Below are 22,103 nucleotides of genomic sequence, written 5' to 3' on the forward strand. Positions count from 1 at the left end.
TCTTCTGGTTGATCATCATTTTCCACTTGGGTGGTGAGCAATTGGAATTCTCAATGAAGTACCCAAACGACTTCATATTCCCATTCAATCGAGCTCTACACCAATCCTTGCACTTCAACTTGGAGCGTGCAACCATATTGAACCTTGCAGGACAACTCCTACCACTAACCATCTCCCTCTTACTCTTGTAGCCACAAAGAGCTCTGAGTTGTCCATCCGTCTCAAGCAAAGCATATTCAAGTGAGCTAATTAAGCTTAGAGATGAAAGATTTACCCACTTGAATGAAAGAATGGATGGTGATGGCTTTAAGGGAGAGGTCTCTAACAACCTTGGCAAGGTGATTTCTAGCTCCATTCCCTTGAGCTCTTCCTTGACAACTTCCACCTCTTTGCAAGCTTCTTCAATTTCAACCTCTTCCTCTTGGTAGCTTTCTTCCAATTCAATCTCTTCTTCATTACTTACCAAGGGCATGGGAGGTTGTGCTTCTTCTTCTTTAATCTTCGTCTCTTGATCAACCCCTGTAAAGTCTTCAATCATGGTATGCCTTGGAGGTTGTACACCCTCCTCAACATCAACATCAAACACCTTGGAAGGAGGCTCTATGACTGGACTTTCCCATGGAGGTTCCGCATCTCCCAAGTCTTCAACCACTTTCTTTTCTTCTATAATTTCGGCTTTCTCCACTTGCTCTAGTACAAAATCAGACTCCTCCTTGATGTCTTCCCCTTCATGATAACTTTCCTCAAGGGTCTCTACTCCCTTCACCCTTAGGGCCTCCTCTAGCTTCTTATAAAGTATGAGATCCATTTCGTCCCTAAGACGATCCCTTCTCTCTTGCTCCGTGTCACTAGCATAATTGGGATCGTGTTACTCTTGGATTGATGGATGTGGGTGCTCTTCCATGGAGGGTGGTGATGGGATGGAGAGGTCATTATGGGGCTGAAAAGGGGGTGCACTAGAGCTTGAGGATTGGTTGTTGGAGGTATTCTTAATCCAATCTGTGAGGCAAGAGCTTGTACAGCAGAGGTCAGACCGTTCAGGGTGGAGCTAAGTATGCTTTCCATGGCCTTTTGTCCTTGTGCAAGAGATTGAAGCATCTCGTCATAGGAAGATGGAGGGGGGGCAATTGTTTTGGAATTGGGGTGGTTCTATGTATGGTTCATAAGGCTCGTATGGTGGTTGGTGTGGTGGATAAGGATTGGGGTCATATGGAGGTGAATGGTGGAAAGGGGCTTGTGAGTATGGTGGTTCAAAATTATGTTGAGGAGGTGGTTCATCAACATACGGTGGGACTTGTTGGTAACTACAAGGGGGTCCACCATATCCATCTTCTTGGTACGCATCCTGGAATGGCTCTTGACCATAGTAATTTGGTGGAGGTTGGTTGTCACGAAGAGGTCCACCATAACTATTGTCTTGGTATGAATCATAAAATGGTTGTTGGTTATAGCGCATTGGAGGGGGTTGTTGCCGAAAGGGTTGATCAAATCCTTGTGGCTCCTCCCATCTTTGATTGTTCCAACCTTGATGCGTGTTCTCATTATAGTGTCCATTCCCTGCAACATAATTTGAACTGAACTCATAGCCAAAGGGGTGAGAATTCATAATAGCAAGTAAAAACAAAAACTAATAAAAATAAGCAACTAAGTCCTAAAACTAACAAAAACTAACAAATAAGCAAAAAACAAATATTTACAATAACCAATAATAAGGCACACGTTTGCAATTTCCCGGCAATGGCGTCATTTTGACGAACGGACTTTTGCTAGTAAAGAATTCACAATAAATTCCTGTTGCTAGTATAGGTTCTAAACCAACAAAGAATCCTTTCGTACAAAAGTTTGGTTGTCACTAAAGCAAACCCAATAAAAATAAACTGAAGTATTTAAACCTCAGGTCGTCTCTCAAGGAATTGCAGGGATGTGTAGTTATTATTGGTTATGAGATTGTATCTTTTTGGGTTTTTGAAATATGTAACAAGGAATGTAAATAACAAGGAAATTAAATTAATAATTAAGAAAACTCTTAGCAAGGTATGAAAACTGGACGTCCTATCCTACTTATCCTTATCAATTGTGAAGAAAATTGTTCATTGCTCCCACTTGGTTATCCTCTAACTATGAAGGAAGGTCAAGTGGATGAATCAATATGAATCCTCAAGTCCTAGTCAACTCCCAAGGAAAGACTAGAGTTAGTGAAATTCAAGTCAATTAGCAACTCTCAATTATCAATCAACAAAGGAGTTTGATAACTCAAGCGTCTCCAATTAATCAATTCAAGCTAAGAATGTAAAAAGCTAAATTAAAATTATAAATATAAAATATCTCAAATTGCATTAATTATAAAGAAATCAAGTCTAACATTGGGAAGTTCATAAGCCAAATTGGATAAGAAGAGAATCAACAAGAAAAATAAATAAACCAAAGTACTAGAACAAATAAAAGTAGAAGAGAAACTAAATTAAAGGAACATTGAACCTGGAATTGAGAAGAAATGAACCTAAAACTAAAAGAAATCCTAAATCCTTAAACCTAGAGAGAGGAGAGAGCCTCTCTCTCTAGAAACTACATCTAAAACCTAAATTGTTGTGAATGAAAGTTTTATCTGTGATTCCCCCATTTTGCAGCCTCTATTATGTGTTCTCGGGTTTGGAATTGGGCCGAAAAGGAGCCCAGAAATCGCTGAGGGCGATTTCTGATACGTCCAGCACGTGGCTCTGTCATGCGTATGCGTCATCCACGCGTACACGTCATCCACGCGTATGCATCGATTGAATTTTCTCCGGGTCACGCGTACGAGGCTAGAGAATAAGGGAATCAAGGAGACACATTGAAAAAAACATTCATAATTCACGATTTTAGGTTTGGAGATGTAGTTTTAGAGAGAGAGAGGCTATCTCCTCTCTCTTAGGGTTTAGAATTAGGATTTCTCTTGGAGTATGTTTATTCTTCTCCATTCCAGGTTCAATGTTCCTTTAAATTATGTTTCTCTTCTACTTTTATTTACTCTAATGCTTTTACTTGTTAATTACTTATGTTGCCAAATTGGCTTATGAACTCTTCATGTTAGATTTGAATTTATGTTTAAATGCAATTTGAGGTAATTCAGATTTATGATTGCTTTCTTCTATTTAGGATATAAATAATTTAGATTTTCCCCTTTTGGCTTTGATTGAGTAATTGGTGACACCTGAGTTATCAAACTCAGCAGTTGATTGTAAATTAGAAATTGCTGATTGGTTTGGATCCCTCTAAAGCTAGTCTTTCCATAGGAATTGACTAGGACTTGAGGAAACAAGTTAATTAGTCCACTTGACTTTCCTTTATTTAGTAAGGGTTATTTAAGTGGGAGCAATAACAATTCTCATCACACCTGATAAGGATAACTAGGATGGGATTTCCAGTTCTCATACCTTGCCAAGAGTTTTCTTAATTATTAATTTATCTTTCTTGTCATTTAATTTACTTGTTCTTTAATTCAAAAACCCAAAAATATACCTTTCTATAACCAATAATAAATCATACTTCCCTGCAATTCCTTGAGAGACGACCCGAGGTTTCAATACTTCGGTTATAAATTTTATTGGGTTTTGTTACTTGTGACAACGAAACTTTTGTATGAAAGGACTCTCTGTTGGTTTAGAAACTATACTTACAACGTGATTATTCTTATAAAATTCTTTACTAGCAGAAAATCAGTTTGTCAGCAGACAAAATAACTTATATCAATGTGTTTACATGTTTAAAGCATATAAAGATACTAACCAGGGGATCTATTATTTGGACTAGCTTCGTTACCATGTATTTCCATACCTATATTTTTAAAGAGTAATATAGAAAATAAGCATAAGTTAAACTAATAAGAGAAGAATTAGTTATCATAATATTAGTTAACTTTGATTGCATGAAACAAAATGTCGATAACTTTAATTATTTTAGAATTAATAAAAAATTAGTCCTTAGTAATAAAATAAAGAGTGTTAATTAAGTTGGTTAATTTTGTTAATATTATACGTTAAGAAGATTTAATGTGTAGACAAAATAATTTATATCGATGTCTTTATATGTTTAAAGCATATAAAGATACTAACTAGGGATCTATTACTTGGACCAACTCCGTTACCATGTATTTTCGTACTTATATTTTTAAATAGCAATATAGAAAATAAGCATAAATTAAACTTATAAGAGAAGAATTAGTTATCATAATATTAGTTAACTTTGATTGCGTGAAACAAAATATCGGTAACTTTAATTATTTTAGAATATATCTATATTTCTTTATTATAATACAAATAGTTTTTTCTATGCTTCTATTATATTTTTTTATAGGTTTTTTTTAAAGGTTTGAATCTCGTCCATTAATGTTTGAAATATTTTAATTTATTTTTTTAATTTGTTACCATAAATTGATGATATGATGAGTATTTCATCTATTAAGACAATTAAGAATACAAAAATATGTTTAAAAAATAATTTATTTATTATACTGTAATGTATTCTTGTTTTTTTGTGTTTACGTTGATAATAAAAGGAATTAATCTTTATAATAAAAAGAATTAATATGTATTTATGCAGTGCTTTTTTAATCATAAGAGATTAAAAATAATAGCTCTTGTAATTTTTTTAACCGTTATATTTATATATAAATAAGATATATTCTAATTTTATTTTTAATTGTTTAAAAATATATATCATTACCAAAGTTATAAAATATAATAACATAAAAAATTTTAAAAAATTAAATTAAAGTGTTGTTAAAAAATTTAATGTTGATTTATTACTTTAATATATAAATTTTATTTTTTATTATAAAATTATTATGATAAACTTTAATATAAGAGTATTTTTTGTCGTTAGTCTTACATGACATTTTTTTTATTTTTTTTAGTATAAATATAATATATAAATATTATATATTACGTTATATATTATATTGTAGGATGAAAATGAAATATTAAAAAAATATTATTATTATTATTTTGATCATTAATTTTTTTTAAATTATTTTTATGAATGAATGATATCAAAAAAAGTTGGATACCAAATTTTTAATGTTAACTTTATAATTTCATATATAATTGATATGTTGTTTGATTAAGAAAGACACTGCAGTGTATGTATAATTTTGTGATATATATAAAATAAATTATGTATAGTAATATTAATTTGATTAATTTTGTTACAGAATATCAATGATAGAATAGCAATCAATTATGTTATTTTGATTTCTGTTACTTGTGGCAGTTTTATTGTCATGCGCTTCCATTCTTGTATTTTTGAAAAAGTAAAATATAATTATTAAGAACTAATTCAATTCATAATAAAAAAAATTTAAATTTAGTTATCGTGTTACCTGTAACTAATTGATGATAGGTGCTAATTATGGCCATTTGTTTAATTGTAGTCAATCTGACTACCTTATGTTTGTAGTTAATCGGATATCTCCACCTGTGTTTGGCATTGGAGTTGGAATTGGAGTTGTATCAGTTGATATGGCAATTTGTTTTCCTTGTCGAATCATTTCCCGATAACTTGCACGTCTTCTAGCTAGGTGTTGTTGTCTTTTCGGCCATGTTCTGTCTTCTTCGCCTAGCATAATCTGTCCAAGTGGGTCGATTACATGAATGATGATTGTTGATTTCGTGAAGTTTCCATTTTTATTTGTGAGAAAAATAGCAATAATATGCAGAGAAGAAAAACGTTTGCGAGACCAAAATTAAAAGGGAAAGAGTAATTTAATTCTCTTGAAGGTTAAGTATGACTGAAGTTGGAACAGTTTTTTTTTAAAGTGACTTAGTTTTTAAATTCAATACGTAGTAGTAACAGTTTTTTTTTCAGTTTTAAAATATGTCGTGGGTTGATAGTGAATTAGTTTGATACTTTGTCGTGGGGCAAATTCTTTCTTTGATAAAAAAATAAAAAATATGGAGGATGTAGTAATATTAAATAGGGGTAAAATAGTAAAAAAAATTGGATACCAAATTTTCTTATTCCCATTATACATTGGTATAGTCCTTTATATATTGATATAGATTTGATTAATGAGTACACTTTTATATGTAATTTTTTAAAAAAATAAATATTGGATATAAAAAATATGTAAACCATATGTTATTGATTTAATTATTTCAATGACTTTAGTTAATAATAATAATTTACTTTTTTTATAATTTAAATACTGTTGTCTCATTGAAATAATTATTAATAAAATAATTATATTTTATATACTATCAGTTATTGTACTATAATGATATATTGATCACTTATATTATATACTATTGTATTATGGACTATTATGTATAAAAAATATTAATAAAAAATATTAAATAATTAATATTTTGTTGATAATTTTATTTATATCATTATTATCATTATAGTATAATGTTATTTATATTAATTATTTATATTTTAATAATTTTTAAAAAATATCAACAAAAATTAAAGATAAAAATATAATTAACAAATTTAATTTCAAAATATCATGTATCGTAAGTATGTAAGTATGTAGTGTCAGTTTTCTTTTATTAGGAGTAGTTCAGTTTTTAAATTCTGGGTAAACCCATTTTTTAATAAAAAAGAAACAGAATAAAAGAGGAAGAAAGAATTGGATACTAAATCTGCGTATCCCTTTATATATTGGTATAGATAATTTTAAATATATTACATAATTATACATTATATTTTAAATTAATATATATTTTAAAATATTAATTAAATATTATTTCTATATTTATTTAATTTTTTATTTTTATTTTATATTTACTTTTGTAAATTAACTATTTTTTAATTTTTTAAAATTATTAAAATAAACATTAAAATTTAACGTTTAATAAATATAGATGTTTAATAAAAAAGCGGTTTTCGTGTATTTTAAAATATTAATAATTAACATAATTATTATAAGTGTTTAAATAAAACTTTTTTTTACTTTATCAACATTTAAGAATTGTCAAAATTTAAGGTGATAATATTAATAAATAATAAAATAATAGTTAAATTATTTTTAAATTTATAATATTTATTATTTATAAATTTTATTATTTTAATTTAAAAATAATTATTTGTATAATTAATTAGTTTTTTTAAAATAATTAAATAATTTTAGAGGTGTCGAATCCTAGGCAACGTGCATTCAGAGTCAACGTCTCTCATTTCTCACAATAGATTTAATCAGAGAGCTCGCGTTTTGATAATCAGGATGATTCATTTTTATGGAGTTATATTGGATGTGAACATGAAAGTTTATCGTAGAAATGCTACTGAGTTTACTAATCGCTTTGAAAATCTCAAAGAATTTGACCTCCGCTAATTAATTAATTAGGGGTAACTACGGCTCTATGCTTGTCTTTAATTTAAGGGAGAGACTTAGATAAAGACGTCTAAAACGTCTTTTTTTAAAAATGTTTTTTAGTAATTAAAATTTAATATATATAATTAATTAAATCATGTTATTTTTTTTAAATTAGACTAGACAAATTAATTTAATCAAAAAAATAGTGAATCAAATCTTGAATTAGTCTAAATTAATATTATTTTTATAAAAAATAATTACAATACCCTTATTATAGAAAATTGTTAAAATACTATTATTATATAATATTAATTTTAAAAATTCTAAATCCTAATTCTATGATAAAAAAATAAAGGACTAAAATTAAATATTTTTAAAATTAATAAATATAATAAAAGTATTTTAGTTATTTTCTATAATAGGATATTGTAGTCATTTTCTATAAAAATAATATTAATTTAGACCAATACAGTTCGATATTTGATTCACCATTTTTCGATCAGATCAATTTATCTAGCCTAATTTTAACAAAAATAACTCAATTTAATCAATTATATATATTAAATTTTAATTATTAAAAAATATTTTTATAAAAACACGTTTTCAACGTCTTTATCTAAATTACTCCTTTAATTTAATTAAACTTTTTTTCTTTTGGTGGGAGCTAGGCAGTAGGTGTTTTTTCACTTGGACCAATCGAGCTGGGGGTGCATATCGAAATTCGAAGGTGCTGCCGCAAGTGTTCTTCGGTAAGAACAAAAATAAAAAGAATGGGTTGTAAAATCTTAATAACTTAATTTAAATAATAATAAATTTAAATAAAAGCATTTATTTAAATATTTAATAACTAAAAATATAAACAACCTATTATTTAATTAAGTTAATTATTAAAAACATTTAATTAAATAATTAATAATTAAATTTAAAAAAATAAGCCTAAACAAACATTTAAATAATAAATCTATTTTATTAATATCTAAAATCATACCTTATTATTTAAATTATTACTAACAATATATCATTTGCTTAACATATACTGCATATTATTTCTATAAAAGTACTTTAAGTATGGCTACACATATATACTTTAACATAAACATAAAACAAAAAATAATACTAACTTTAAAGTCGGCTGCTCCAATAATGTGCTATGTCATGTTAAGACGGTTGATGTCTGCATCAGGCGCATCGACACGTACCATAATCTCTTAGTAATTTGATAATATGAATTGAAAAAGGTAGAAGTGGGAGAAAAGTTGAAGAAATAGATGTGATAAAGACTCAAATGGCTCTGTGTAGATGAGATACATATATAGACCTCCTCAACTCTTATTTCATTTATAGTGTAAATGAAATAAGAATATAACGCATTTCGTTTATACCGTAAACAATTTAAAATTGTTAAACATCACGTATATAAATGTGATATAGCAATGTCATTTTTTTTTTTCAAATTTATAATATTAACGAGATATGTTACATTTTCGTAAAAAAGTTACAAATGGTATATTTTGATAAATTTTATCTTTTTTTAAAAAAAATCGTTCTATCAGAGGAAGATTTTGAGCAAATTCTTATATAGACACTTGATAATGGTTCATTAAATTGAAAAAAAAAGAGACAGAAGAAATAAGAATAAAAATAGATAAATAATATAGATGACCAATAGAATATATTCCATGAAGCAGTAAAAGTTTATTAAGTTGTAGATACAATTGATGTAAGCTAAGTATGTAGCTAACTCTTAATAGTCTGATAAACTAGGATTTTATTCATTTAATTCCAAAAGTGATGTTTAGAGCACGATTAATATTCTGAATACTAATAATGATATATTTCTTTAAAGGAAATCAAATACATAAATTATTGGCACAATTAGTAAAAAAAAAATTGAATAAATTATTATTTTTTATGAAAGATAACATAAATTAATAGGATATTAAATATTAAATTAATTTATATATTTGTAGTTAAAAATATTAGTTTATTCTTAAAAAATTAAAAAAATTATGACATAGTTTACTGCTTTAAGAACCCATATGAAAAGTAGTAGAAATTACTTTTTCTAACTTTTGAATTATGAAAAGTCACGGCATATTTGGCACTATCTTAAAAAGAATTTTATCTTCTCAAAAAGTTAATTTATAACTTTTTAAAGAAATAAAAATATATGACTTCTCTTTCTCGATAAATTATTCTATCATTTTCGTAAAAAAGACCTCAAAACAAAAAAAATCTACTTTCATTCTTGTCTCTGTAAAAAAATACTGAAAATACTGAACTCACTGTCATTTTCACGCAATGATTTATCTGCTAAAAATATTGACCTTTCACCACTATTTTAAAACAATGTTCCATCTGAAGTACCTATTGCATATATTCTTTTCAATTTTTTTTATCATTTTACTACTCTATTTTTATTATTAAATTTGTATTTAACATTGTGTGTAGTATAAAATCTCAATTTTAATTTTATTTTTTTCTCATGTGATTTTATTTTTATATAGCTGCTATTATTTTTATAGTTAGTTATAACAAGCTCTTGACCCCAATAAAAGAGGAGGGAATTCTAATAGAAGTAAAAAAAATAAAAAACAACAACAAAATATACATTGATACACATTTCACATTTATTTTTTATTTTTATTTACTATATCATACACAATAAAACAACAAACACTAATTACACAATAATTTTTTTGCATTGCCATCAAAATTATTGTGAATTAAAATTTTATTACTATTTACCACATATAAGAACACAGTTATAGATAAAGATGAAGTAAAAGAACCAGTTTTTAGCTAAAAAATAGAACTAATAAGAGAGTAAATAAAGAATTAATTGCTTAAATAATTGTAATCTTAGTGATTAGGTTATAGAAAATCAACATTTAATATTAAAAAGTATTTGTTATTATTGTTGTTTAAATATTTATTTTTTGTGAAAAAAATTGTATTTTTTGAATTATTTATCCAAACGTTACAACTTTAAATAAGTATTTCTATAATTAAAAATCTAAATACAAAATAAATTGTTATTAATAAAAATTTTTATATTTTAAATTTAAAAAAAAAAAATTTATTTAAATTATTTATCCAAACGGAGTGTAAATGTTGTTCCAAAATCTGTGTCCCGTGTAGAGTGCAGAATAGATCAGGAGTAATTAATGCAAGCACATGGCGGTGTTCATCTGTGTGATTTCCACAGTCTGTTGGCATTTAAATGAAAATGAAAAATTGAAAATGAATATGAAAATGAAGAGAGGATGGCCACCTACGACTACAAGGGTTTTGACTTATTGTATTGGCAGGAGGATCATCCATGTGCTATATAATATCAACGAGAAAAATGTTTATTTATATACAAATATTATTTGTACATCTATTTTTTTAATTTCATTTTATCTTTCTTTAAGGTAATAATTTTAACCGAAAAACATTGAAAATTGAGAGAGTAAAATTATATAATCCTTACTTAGGGTTTAATTTATTGTTAATACCTTAGTTTCACTCTAAAAGAAGTTCTTTAAAAATCTTTCTTCTAATATTACGGATAAAATTGTGAAAGCTAAAATTTAGTTTATTTCTGTTAAATTAAGATTTTTTTTATATAAATTAAGTAAATATTTTATTTACCGTTGTGTGTAATTGGTAAAATATTTACTAATTTAAATAAATAATTATATCTCAAATATTGCATAATCGTCTTTAAAAAAGTTAGATCTTGAATTTTCAACATCTTAGATATGATTCAAACGCGATTGAAAAGATCATAGATGCATCCATTGTATTTAAAAAAGTTCATGTCAGATTTTGTGCAACCAAAATATCCATAAAAACATTCTGCACTCTTAACGTTTATATAAAAGCCACATATGGGATCTCTTTCATTTGAGAGATTTCTAAATTCTTGCATATTTTGGTAGATTTATCTTGAAGAAATATGTCAAGCTGCTAAGTTGTATGTTCAGAGGACATCAACTGATTGAGATATTATACATAGTTAAGGCATTGAGCTTTGAGGTTAGTGTTTTTTTTTTCCTTGTATTTTATAAGATATGAATTATTTTATTATTTAGTTAGATTTAAATAATTTTATTTAAAAGGCAGTGTGGTTTAAATAAAAATAAAATTAATTTATGTAATTAGATTTGAGACATATAATACATAATACAAAATGGTGATTAAATATTCGTGCCGACATCTCAAATATTTATGCCTCATCGTGTTAGCTTGTTTTTCCTACCACCGGATGTGCTCCTATGTATATTTGGGAGGCTGAATTTGGTCACATAGTCGAACTTAGAGATTTTTTTTTTTATAATCCTTTTCTCTCTATATTTATTAAAAGGTGGAGGTTGGAGACGCATAATTTTTCCTTATTAAGGGGTGGATGTATGATACACTACTATTTTATGATATATTTTGGACTGAATTGAGTGGGTTTGTGTCAACTAATCTCACATTTATTAATGTAAATTGCATATTTTTCATTTTCTTTCTAATTTTGTGATATGGTTGAAAACATGTTTCCTAGGCCTTGAAATTATTACTTTTCAATTCCTTTCTTATACCATTCGATGCCGTGATGTGTTTGTTAAGTGTTTTCAGGTTTACAGGGCATGAATGGCTTAAAGGATGAAGAGGAAGCATCTTAAAGTGGAAGGAACACAAGAAACTAAGGAGCTGAGAAGCGAGGAGCGACGTGCACGCATGACTGACGCTTGCACGTGAATTGGCGCATCTTACAGCGACGCGTACGCGTGACTGATGCATACGGGTGACAAGCGCAGAAGTCTAGCGACGCGTACGCGTGGCCGACGCGTACGCGTGGCAGAGCATCACGTGCTGCACTCATCAGAACTCGCTGGAGGCGATTTCTGGGTTGATTTAGACCCAGTTTCAAACCCAAAAACGCAGACTAGAGGCAGCGGTGTAGCTGAGACTGGACATACTTTCAACTTCATTTTAGTTTAGTTTAGTTTTTGAATTCTGGAGAGAAAAACACTACTTCTCCTAGGGTTCTTAGCATTCTTAGTTCATCTTCAGTTTGGATCTTGAGAGAGCTGCTGCTACCTTCAAGTGGAGTTATTATCGTCATAGTTTGCCTTTCTATTACTTCTACTCCTTTGTTTTCCATTTAGTTACTTGAATTCATGTTTGGATTTTGCTATTTCTGAATTTATTAATGCAATGAATTATTTTTATATTTAATTCCATCGCTTGTTTAATTCCTTTTAATTAATTGTCAGTGCCAATTTTGATTTTATTAATTTATTATAATTACCATGTCTTTTATTTACTCTTTTTACATGTATGTGAAAATGGCATTCATGTCAATGGAGTAGATATTCCAACATGGCTTTGGAGTTGATTAATTGGAAACCCTTGAGTTGGAATACGCAAGTATCAATTGTAATTGGGAATTGCTGGCCAACTCATATTTCACTAACTCTAATCCTTCCGTAGGAAGTGACTAGAACTTGTAAATCAGAGTTAGTGCTACCCACTTGAATGTCCACAAATCCAAGAGGACAACACCTTGGCGGCTACCAATGCTTATTACAACCGTCCGAATCAAGGGTACTATCAACAAGGCGGTAATTATAACGAAGGTGGTAACTACAATTAAGGTTGGCAAGACAATTCCAACCAAGGATGGAGAGACAATTCCAACCAAGGATGGAGAGACAATTCCAACTAAGGATGGAAAGACAACTACAACCAAGGAGGCAGAGACAATAGTGGAAATCAAAGGTGGAACAACAACTATCAGCAGAACCGGTATCAACAAAACCCTCCATACCAACAGCAAAATCAGGGCCAAAGTTACCGAACACCTCACCAGAGGCAAGCTCAAGCACCTCAACACAACCAACCACAAGCCCCTCAAATTACCTACCCTCCTTCTTCCTCCAACCAAGATGAAACACTCCGTTCTATCCTTCAAGGACAAAAAGAGCTTCAAAATTTACTTACCTCTAGCCTCACTGGTCTTACCTCCACTCTTCAAGCCCTTATAACCCGTATGGACCCACCCTCTACCTCCAACAATCAACCTTCAAGTTCTAGTGTACTTCTCTCTCAACCTTTACACAACTCCAATGGTGGAATTAATGCCATTACTTTTAGGTCCGGAAATACATTGCAAGAGAGGAGTCCCGAGGAGACAAGCTCAAGAGAAGACATTCAAGTTGAAGATGTTGTTGAGGTAGAAGATGTTGAAGAAGAGGATGGGGTACAAGATGCGGTTGAAGAAGAAGTTGCTCAACCAAAGAATGGAGTATCTAAGGAAGATGATGTTGTGAGAGAAGTGATGAGACACAGAAGTTAGTAAATTAAAAATTATTAAAATAGTTACGTTGCAAGTATAGCTCTTAACTCACCGAAAATCTGCCTATCAATTTAGAAATATGTCACAGAGAGTTTAAATTAAAAATTACTGGGAGTTTAAGTCCCAGGTCGTCTCCCAACGAGTTGTAGAAAAGTGTACTATTTTATTAATCAAATGTTCCAAGAAGTTGAGTTAAGTAGGTGGAAAATTAAATTGAGAAAATTCAAATAATATGAATAAAAGCCTTGACTGGGAGTTGATTAGTTGGAATCTCTATTATTGATGGAATGATCTCAAGATTAATTTATAATTAATGGTTGTTCTGTTTAGTTATCCTTTACTAGGTAAAGGAAAGTCAAACAAGTTGGAATGCTAGATTTATTCACGAGTTGCAATCCACTTAGTTCAAAGGGATTGGTGTTAGTGATTAGATAACAATCCAACAGTTAACCCAATTACAAATTTTCTTTCAATCCTTCCAACTCAAGAGTTCCTTTCAATACAACTCCCCATCAATTGAGGGAATTACCCACTCATTGTAAATAATAAATCCATAACACATGAAAGGGAATTAAAAGAAGACATGATTATTAGAATGGAAAAATAAATTAAAATGGAAGAAATAATCCTTGTATTAAATAATCATGAAAGTATTCAAATAACAAAATTGAACAAAGCGAAGAACATGGAAGAATAAAACCAAGTTAAGAGAACGAACTAGAATGACGAAGTCTTGATGAGGAAAATAATTCTTCTCAATGTTCCAATGCTAAGACCAATTGAAAATTAAAATTCTTAAACCTAGAGAAAGAAACCTAAGGGAGTAAAACTAGATCTAAAACTCCCCAAACTGTGTAGAATGAATGATGTTCTTTGTTTCTGCATATTCTCTGGCTCTAGTCTGCTGTTCCGGGCCAAAAACTGGGTCGAAATAAGGTCCAAAATTGCCCCCAGCAAATCCTGCGGATTATGCAGATCGTACATGTCACGCGATCGCGTCATCCATGCGGACGCGTCATTCGCGCTTTTCCTGGCCACGCGTTCGCGTCGTCCACGCTACCGCATCACTTGAGCTTTTTCAATCTGCACGGCCGCGTCACTGCGATTTGCTCTCCTTCGCGCGGTCGCGTGAGCCATGCGACCGCGTCACTTCTCGCTGGTTATCTCCTCAAATTCTTGTGTTCCTTCCATTTTTGCTAGCTTCCTTTCCAATCTCCAACTCATTCATGCCCTATAAAGTCTGAAACATTCAACATACAGATCACGGCATCTAATGGAATAAAGGAGAATTAAAAATATATAATTAAAGTCTCTAGGAAGCAGTTTTCAAACATGTTATAAATTCAGGAAGGAATTATAATTTTATGCTAATTTAATGAATAAGTGGGTAAGGATCATGATAAAATCACACAATTAAACATAATATATACCATAAAATAGTGGTTTATCAACCTCCCCACACTTAAACATTAGCATGTCCTCATGCTTAATTGAAGGAGATAAGGAAATAAGTATGAACATGTAGAAACTCATGAAATGCAATGCAAGCCTATATATATATATATATATATATATATGCAACTATATGATTCTTGCCCACTTGATCAAAAGTAAATAAGCTCTTCAAAACAATTACAAATCAAATTCCACTAATTCTATCATTATACAATAAAACAGATAAAAGTGCAAGAAGATAGCTCATGAAAGCAGGGAACATGAAAATTCAAGCATTGAACCCTCACTGATAATGTATGTACGCTCTAATCTCTAGTGTATAGGGTAATCACTCTATCCTTCTCTAATCATGCTTTCTAACTTTTGTTCTTCTCCTAACCAATCAACAACAGTTAATATACCAATGCAAACATCATGAGGTCTTTTCAAGGTTGTAATGGGGCTAAGGTACAGGTAGGGGTATACATTTGGTCAAGTGAGCTAATAAATTGAATCTTTAATTAACCCAAGCTTCAACCCAACCTATATATTTTTAATGTAATATTAAAGTTCATACCTAGCTACCCAGAATTCCCTTTTTCTATCCATACTCATGTATCAACTTTTTATTTGATTCTATCATATGTGCATTGATCTTTGAATTCTGAATTTAACATTGGGGGTAATTTTTTTGTCCCCTTACTTATTTATATAAATATTTTTTATTTTTATTTTATTTTTTTAAAATTTTTTTTGACATTAGAATAAATATAGCTTATCAATGCACCTAGATTTTTAATTCTTATAGTTTCACATGAGTAGGTATCCAAATTTCCATTAAATTCTCATGACACATTCCCTTAACAACTTTTGTTCCCACAATTTTCCATACTTAACTAGCACACACAATTCTATCTTAAGCTAACCAAAGATTCAATTTGGGATATACAATTGTTTTTCAGCTTAAGGTTAGTAATGTGGTAAAATATAGAACAAATGGGATTTAAAGGCTCAAAGTGGTTAACAAAGGTAATTAAAAAGGGTAGGCTTAATTTGGATAAGTGAGTTTAAACAAATAATGGCCTCAATCATGTGCAAGCATGCAAATATAATAAATATTGGACATATAAGATAAAACAAAATATAGATTACAATCATAGAGAAGTAAACACGCAAGAAATAAATAATTATGGTTAAATAATGTAACCATACATAAAGGCTCAAATCTTTCACAGGTTGTGTGTTCTTTAGCTCAAATGTCATGTTCCAAATACAACTCAAGCAAATTTATCATAAAATTTTGAAAAATTAGTGAAAATTTTGTTCCAAAGATAGAGTCTTAAAAGAAACTTATTGTCTTTTCAATTAAGTAGAACATGCATGCAACTATCCTAACATATGTAATTTATTCTATTCTATAAAAGAAAGAAAATCTAACTAAAATATCCTAATTATTGGTGCTAGGGAAAAGAAATTACCTCCAGAAGTCAGGTACTGACCGACCTCCCCACACTTAAGGCTTTGCACCGTCCTCGGTGCCGTCTGTCAGGAACAGGGGTGGGCTGGTGGTAGTATCTCCACAGTCGGGACCATTATGACTCCCTGTGCTGGTAAAAGAAGTGGAGTCCGGGGTATCCGAGTCCCTGAAGTGTCCCTTGAGTAGCTCTTTGAGGTGTTTGAATCGGCGCTCGTTATGGTGCTCTCTCATGTTTACTTTCTGTTCTTGCCGATCCAACCTTTCGATTATCTGCTGGAGCAATTCATCAGTTGTAGGTGCTTGTGGTGTTGAAGAAGGATTATCTTCAACTGGAGTAGTAGGAAGGCTTGTAGTGGCTGCGGGGAGTCTGAGGTATTTCCCGTTAGGGACATACTGATCATCCCGTGGAAGCACGACTTTGGTGTCCCCAGCTCTGTAGGAGACTCCGGCTGCTGAGACAAGATCTGAGACCAAGGCAGGGAAAGGTAAGTTGTCCGCGATTTGTACGTGTCCCATAGCATTCCGGATATGTCTTGAGAGATGCAGAGGTTGGTCTGTAAGGATGCACCATAGTAGAACAGCCATGTCCGCAGTGAAGGAGGACTCATGAGTGCTCGGAAAGACGTAATGGGACATGATCTGTGCCCAGACGCGAGCCTCCAAGGTAAGTGCTGAAGCCAAGATTCCCTTAGGGCGGGTACGGTGATATCCGTAGATCCAACGGCTACCAGGTAATGCGATAACTCCGAGAACAGAGTCCCAGTCAAATTGGTACCTCTGGCGCTTAAGTGCGACTTCTTGGAAGGCGTCCATTCCTTCTGGAATAGGGGGAAGACTCAGAGCTTGCTGAATGGCCTCTTCTGTGATGGGGACTTGCTTCTGCCGGACATAAAACAGACTGCAGGGTTGGCATGTAGAAGTTAGAGTAGAACTCAACTACTCAAGAAAGATTGACCTGCCTTGGCTGTCTCCGTAGGAAATCCCATTGTCTTCGTTCGATTTGTGGCTCAACAAAGGTAGCAATATTGGACGGAAGGATAAGAAGGTATTCATTGTTATAGTTCCTTTCTGCCAGGATAGGGAACATCTGCTCACAGTAGCGATTGGGAAATCGCGCAGTGTCCTTTGCTAGAAAGGCTTTCTCCTTTTCATCAACCTTTATTATCCTCTTAACTCTTTTTGTTGAGGGCTTGACTGCGGTTGAAGAGGGCTCTACCACTAATGCTCTTTTAGTGCCTCTTCTTGCTGGGGGTTTAGGAGTCGCTTTCTCCTTTCCTTTCTTGGTGGCCATCCTGAAAAGAGAGGAGAAAGTAAATTAAATTCAAATAGATATATAGCAAGGAAGAGAACGGAAGAGTGGTGATGGATGCATATTAGGATGTAGATGACATTAACACATGCTCTCGAGTACATGTGAAAAGCCAACAATGGAAAATAGCTAGTGCATAGAAAGACAAGTGACTGCAAGGTGTTTATTGGCATGCCGGCAAAGGGCATGAGTAGCATAGACTAAGCAATACTTTTTAACAAACCATCACGTTTGTATTGACAATTAAATTCAATTAATACAATGGTAAAGGAAAGTTGTGAAAAGCAAGCATTGAATAGTATAACAACATAGAGAAGTGCATAATGCCATTTGAGCTTTTTCACAAACACATAGCATACATGTTGAATAAGGTATAGAAAGTATGAAGGTGAACATGCAAGCAATCCCTTAAAAATAATAATTGTCAAACAAATTGCAACAAACCACAAGTATATAATGAGGACTAATGACTCAATTAAATATCTAACACCATGTAAAAAGGAAAAGAAGAAGAAGGCAAATATGAATAATGAAAAGAAAAATAATATATAAAATAATAGAAAAGAGAAAAAGGAAGAAGAAAATAGAACCTTGGTAATGGAGGTGAGAGAGAGAGAGTGTGATAGGTGAGATAGAAGGAAGAAGGGAGAAGGAAGAAATAAGGAGTGAAAAGGAAAATTAGGATTTGGAGGAGAGAAAGATAAGATATGTGGCAATTTTAGGTTGAACTGTGCGGCGCATGCGACGTGGCCACGTGGGGCACGCGTTCGCGTGGATGCGCTTCAAGTATGGTGACGCGATCGCGTCGGTCACGCGGTCGCGTGACCCATGTTATGCTTCTGGCGCGAGTCCAGCCTCGCACCAGCACAACTCTCTGTTCAAATTAATTTATTTGCCAAAATTGGGACGACGCGATCGCGTGGGTCACGCGATCGCGTGAGTGTGCGCCAGAAAATGGATGATGCGGCCGGGTCGGCGACGCGATCGCGTGATAAGGATTGTGCTTCCAGCACCAATCCAGCATCACTCTCGCACAATATTTCATTGTGCACCCTTTTACGACGAAAACTCAGGGCACGCGGCCGCGTGGGGTACGCGGTCGCGTGGGAGGCCATAATTCCCATGCGACGCGAACGCGTCATCGACGCGGTCACGTGGGTTGATTAGTGCCATTGGCACACCTCCAGCCATGCTCCAGCGTGACTTTCTGTTCATTTTTATTTTTCTTTACTCCCCCTGTGACGCGGAGGCGTCGCTGATGCGATCGCGTCGCGTAGCAAAAATTTTTTTTTGGAAGAAATAAAAACATGTAAATGCAGATGCACGAAAGTGCTAAGAAAGAGAAGAGTTATTGAATAGGAAAAACTAAAAAAATAAAGAAAAGAACGATCATACCATGGTGGGTTGTCTCCCACCTAGCACTTTGCTTTAACGTCCGTAAGTTGGACGCTCCACTAGCTCAATCTTCTACTATGTGGGGATCTTCCAAGAGGAAGATCTCAAGCTCCTTGTTTCTCTGCATCTTCTCGCCATGGTATAGCTTCAGGCGTTGTCCATTAACCTTAATAAGTTCAGAGCTTGAAGGATGGCTTAGGTGATAAACTCCGTACGGTTCGGCCTTCTCTACTCTGTATGGACCTTCCCATCTTGATCTCAACTTGCCTGGCATGAGCCTTAGTCGAGATTTGTAAAGGAGGACTAAATCCCCAGGTTGGAACTCTTTCTTCTTGATGTTTTGATCATGTACAGCCTTCATCTTTTCCTTGTATATTCTGGAGTTTTCATAACCTTCTAGGTGAAGGCTCTCCAGTTCTTGTAGTTGCAACTTCCTTTCAGCTCCGGCTTTCTCAATTCCCATGTTGCACTCCTTAACTGCCCAAAAAGCTCTATGTTCTACTTCAACTGGAAGATGACAAGCTTTTCCATAAACCAAGCGGAAAGGACTCATCCCAATGGGTGTCTTGTATGCTGTCCTATATGCCCAGAGTGCATCTTGTAGCCTGGTGCTCCAGTCTTTTCTATGAGGCTTTACTATCTTTTGCAAGATACGCTTAATTTCTCTGTTTGACACCTCGGCTTGCCCATTAGTTTGGGGATGGTAAGCTGTTGCAACTTTATGAATTATCCCATGCTTCTTTATTAATCCTGTTAGTCTCCTATTACAAAAATGGGGGCCTTGGTCGCTCACGATTGCTCGTAGTGATCCGAAGCGACATATAATATGGTTTCTCACAAAGGAAACAACAGTGTTAGCATCATCAGTGCGGGTTGGAATTGCTTCCACCCATTTGGAAACATAATCCACAGCTAACAATATATAAAAATATACATTAGAATTTGGAAATGGACCCATGAAGTCAATGCCCCAAATATCAAAAATTTCACAGAAAAGCATAATTTGTTGAGGCATCTCATCCCTCCTGGATATATTACCAAATTTCTGGCATGGGAGACAAGATTTGCAAAACTCAGCAGCGTCTCTAAAAAGAGTAGGCCACCAGAATCCACAGTCTAAGATCTTTCTAGCTGTTCTTTGAGGGCCAAAATGTCCTCCACTCTCAGATGAGTGACAGGCCTCTAAAATGGACTGGAATTCTGATTGAGGCACACAACGTCTAATCACTTGATCAGCGCCACATCTCCATAAATATGGGTCATCGCATATATAATATTTAGACTCGCTTTTCAGCTTGTCTCTTTGATGCTTAGAAAAATTTGGAGGAAATATGTGGCTAACTAAATAATTAGCAACAGGTGCATACCAAGGGACTACCTCAGATACTGCTTGCAGGTTATCAAAAGGAAAATTATCATCTATAGGAGTAGAATCATCCTTAATATGCTCAAGGCGACTCAAGTGGTCTGCCACTAAATTTTGATTACCACTCCTATCCTTTATTTCTAAATCAAATTCTTGTAACAGCAGTATCCAACGTATAAGTCTTGGTTTGGACTCCTTTTTAGCTAATAGAAACTTTAAAGCTGCATGGTCCGAATATACTACTACTCTAGTACCAAGTAAATAAGCTTGGAATTTATCCAGAGCAAAAACGATAGCAAGAAGCTCTTTCTCAGTAGTAGTATAATTGGACTGGGCAGTGTCTAAAGTCTTGGACGCATAAGCAATAACGAAAGGATCCTTACCTTCACGCTGAGCCAGCGCTGCTCCTACTGCATGGTTGGAAGCATCGCACATGATTTCAAACGGCTGGCTCTAGTCTGGTCCTCTCATAATTGGGGCTTGAGTCAGAGCAGTCTTCAGCTTATCGAATGCTTGTTTGCAATCCTCACTGAACTCGAACTCAATATCCTTCTGCAGTAATCTGGATAAGGGAAGTGCGACCTTACTAAAGTCCTTAATAAATCTCCTGTAAAAACCTGCATGGCCAAGGAACGAACGGACTTCCCTCACAGAAGAGGGGTAAGGTAAACTAGAAATAACATTCACCTTTGCTGGGTCTACAGAAATGCCATTATTAGATACCACATGTCCTAATACAATTCCTTGTTTTACCATAAAGTGACATTTTTCGAAATTTAATACAAGGTTTGTATTAACACATCTATCTAATACTCTAGATAATCCATCTAAGCAAAGGTTAAAAGAATCACCATAAACACTAAAATTGTCCATAAAAACTTCCATACAGTCCTCAATAAGATCAGAGAAAAGACTCATCATGCACCTTTGGAAAGTAGCTGGTGCATTGCACAAGCCATAGGGCATTCTCTTGTAAGCATAAGTCCCAAAAGGACATGTAAAAGTAGTCTTTTCCTGATCCTCAGGAGCTATATGAATCTGGAAATAACCTGTGTAACCATCTAAAAAGCAATAATGTGATTTACCTGACAGGCGATCCAACATTTGATCAATGAATAGAAGTGGGTAGTGATCCTTACGGATAGCTTGGTTGATACGCCTGTAATCAATGCAGACTCTCCAAGCATTCTGAACTCTAGTTGCTATGAGCTCTCCATGCTCATTCTTCACTATAGTGACTCCAGACTTCTTGGGCACCACTTGTACTGGGCTTACCCATTCACTGTCTGAAATGGGATATATGATACCGGCTTCCAATAATCTGGTCACTTCCTTTTTGACAACTTCCAAGATGGTGGGATTCAATCTTCTTTGGGGTTGACGGACAGGTCTTGCTCCCTCTTCTAAAAATATTCTATGCTCACATACTTGAGGGTTGATGTCTACTATGTCTGCCAAGCTCTACCCAATTTCCTTCTTATGCTTCCTCAGCAC

The 22,103-nt window shown here is 33.0% G+C and overlaps 1 long non-coding RNA gene across 3 annotated transcripts in view; it reads left to right on the plus strand.

Moving 5' to 3' along the window:
* Nucleotides 1–12,535, plus strand: part of LOC140178950 (uncharacterized) — a 37,802-nt gene extending 25,267 nt beyond the window's left edge. The window contains exon 4 of one of the 3 annotated variants that reach the window (XR_011872093.1): nucleotides 11,221–12,535. This is a non-coding gene — a long non-coding RNA (uncharacterized lncRNA). Of the gene's footprint in view, nucleotides 1–5,407; nucleotides 5,814–11,220 lie in introns of those variants that run through there. The other 2 variants (XR_011872090.1, XR_011872092.1) reach the window with 2 other exon arrangements.
* Nucleotides 12,536–22,103: the final 9,568 nt, after the last annotated feature.

The sequence above is a fragment of the Arachis hypogaea genome, chromosome 15, assembly GCF_003086295.3.
Source record: "Arachis hypogaea cultivar Tifrunner chromosome 15, arahy.Tifrunner.gnm2.J5K5, whole genome shotgun sequence".
In the NCBI taxonomy this organism is placed as follows: Eukaryota; Viridiplantae; Streptophyta; class Magnoliopsida; order Fabales; family Fabaceae; genus Arachis; species Arachis hypogaea.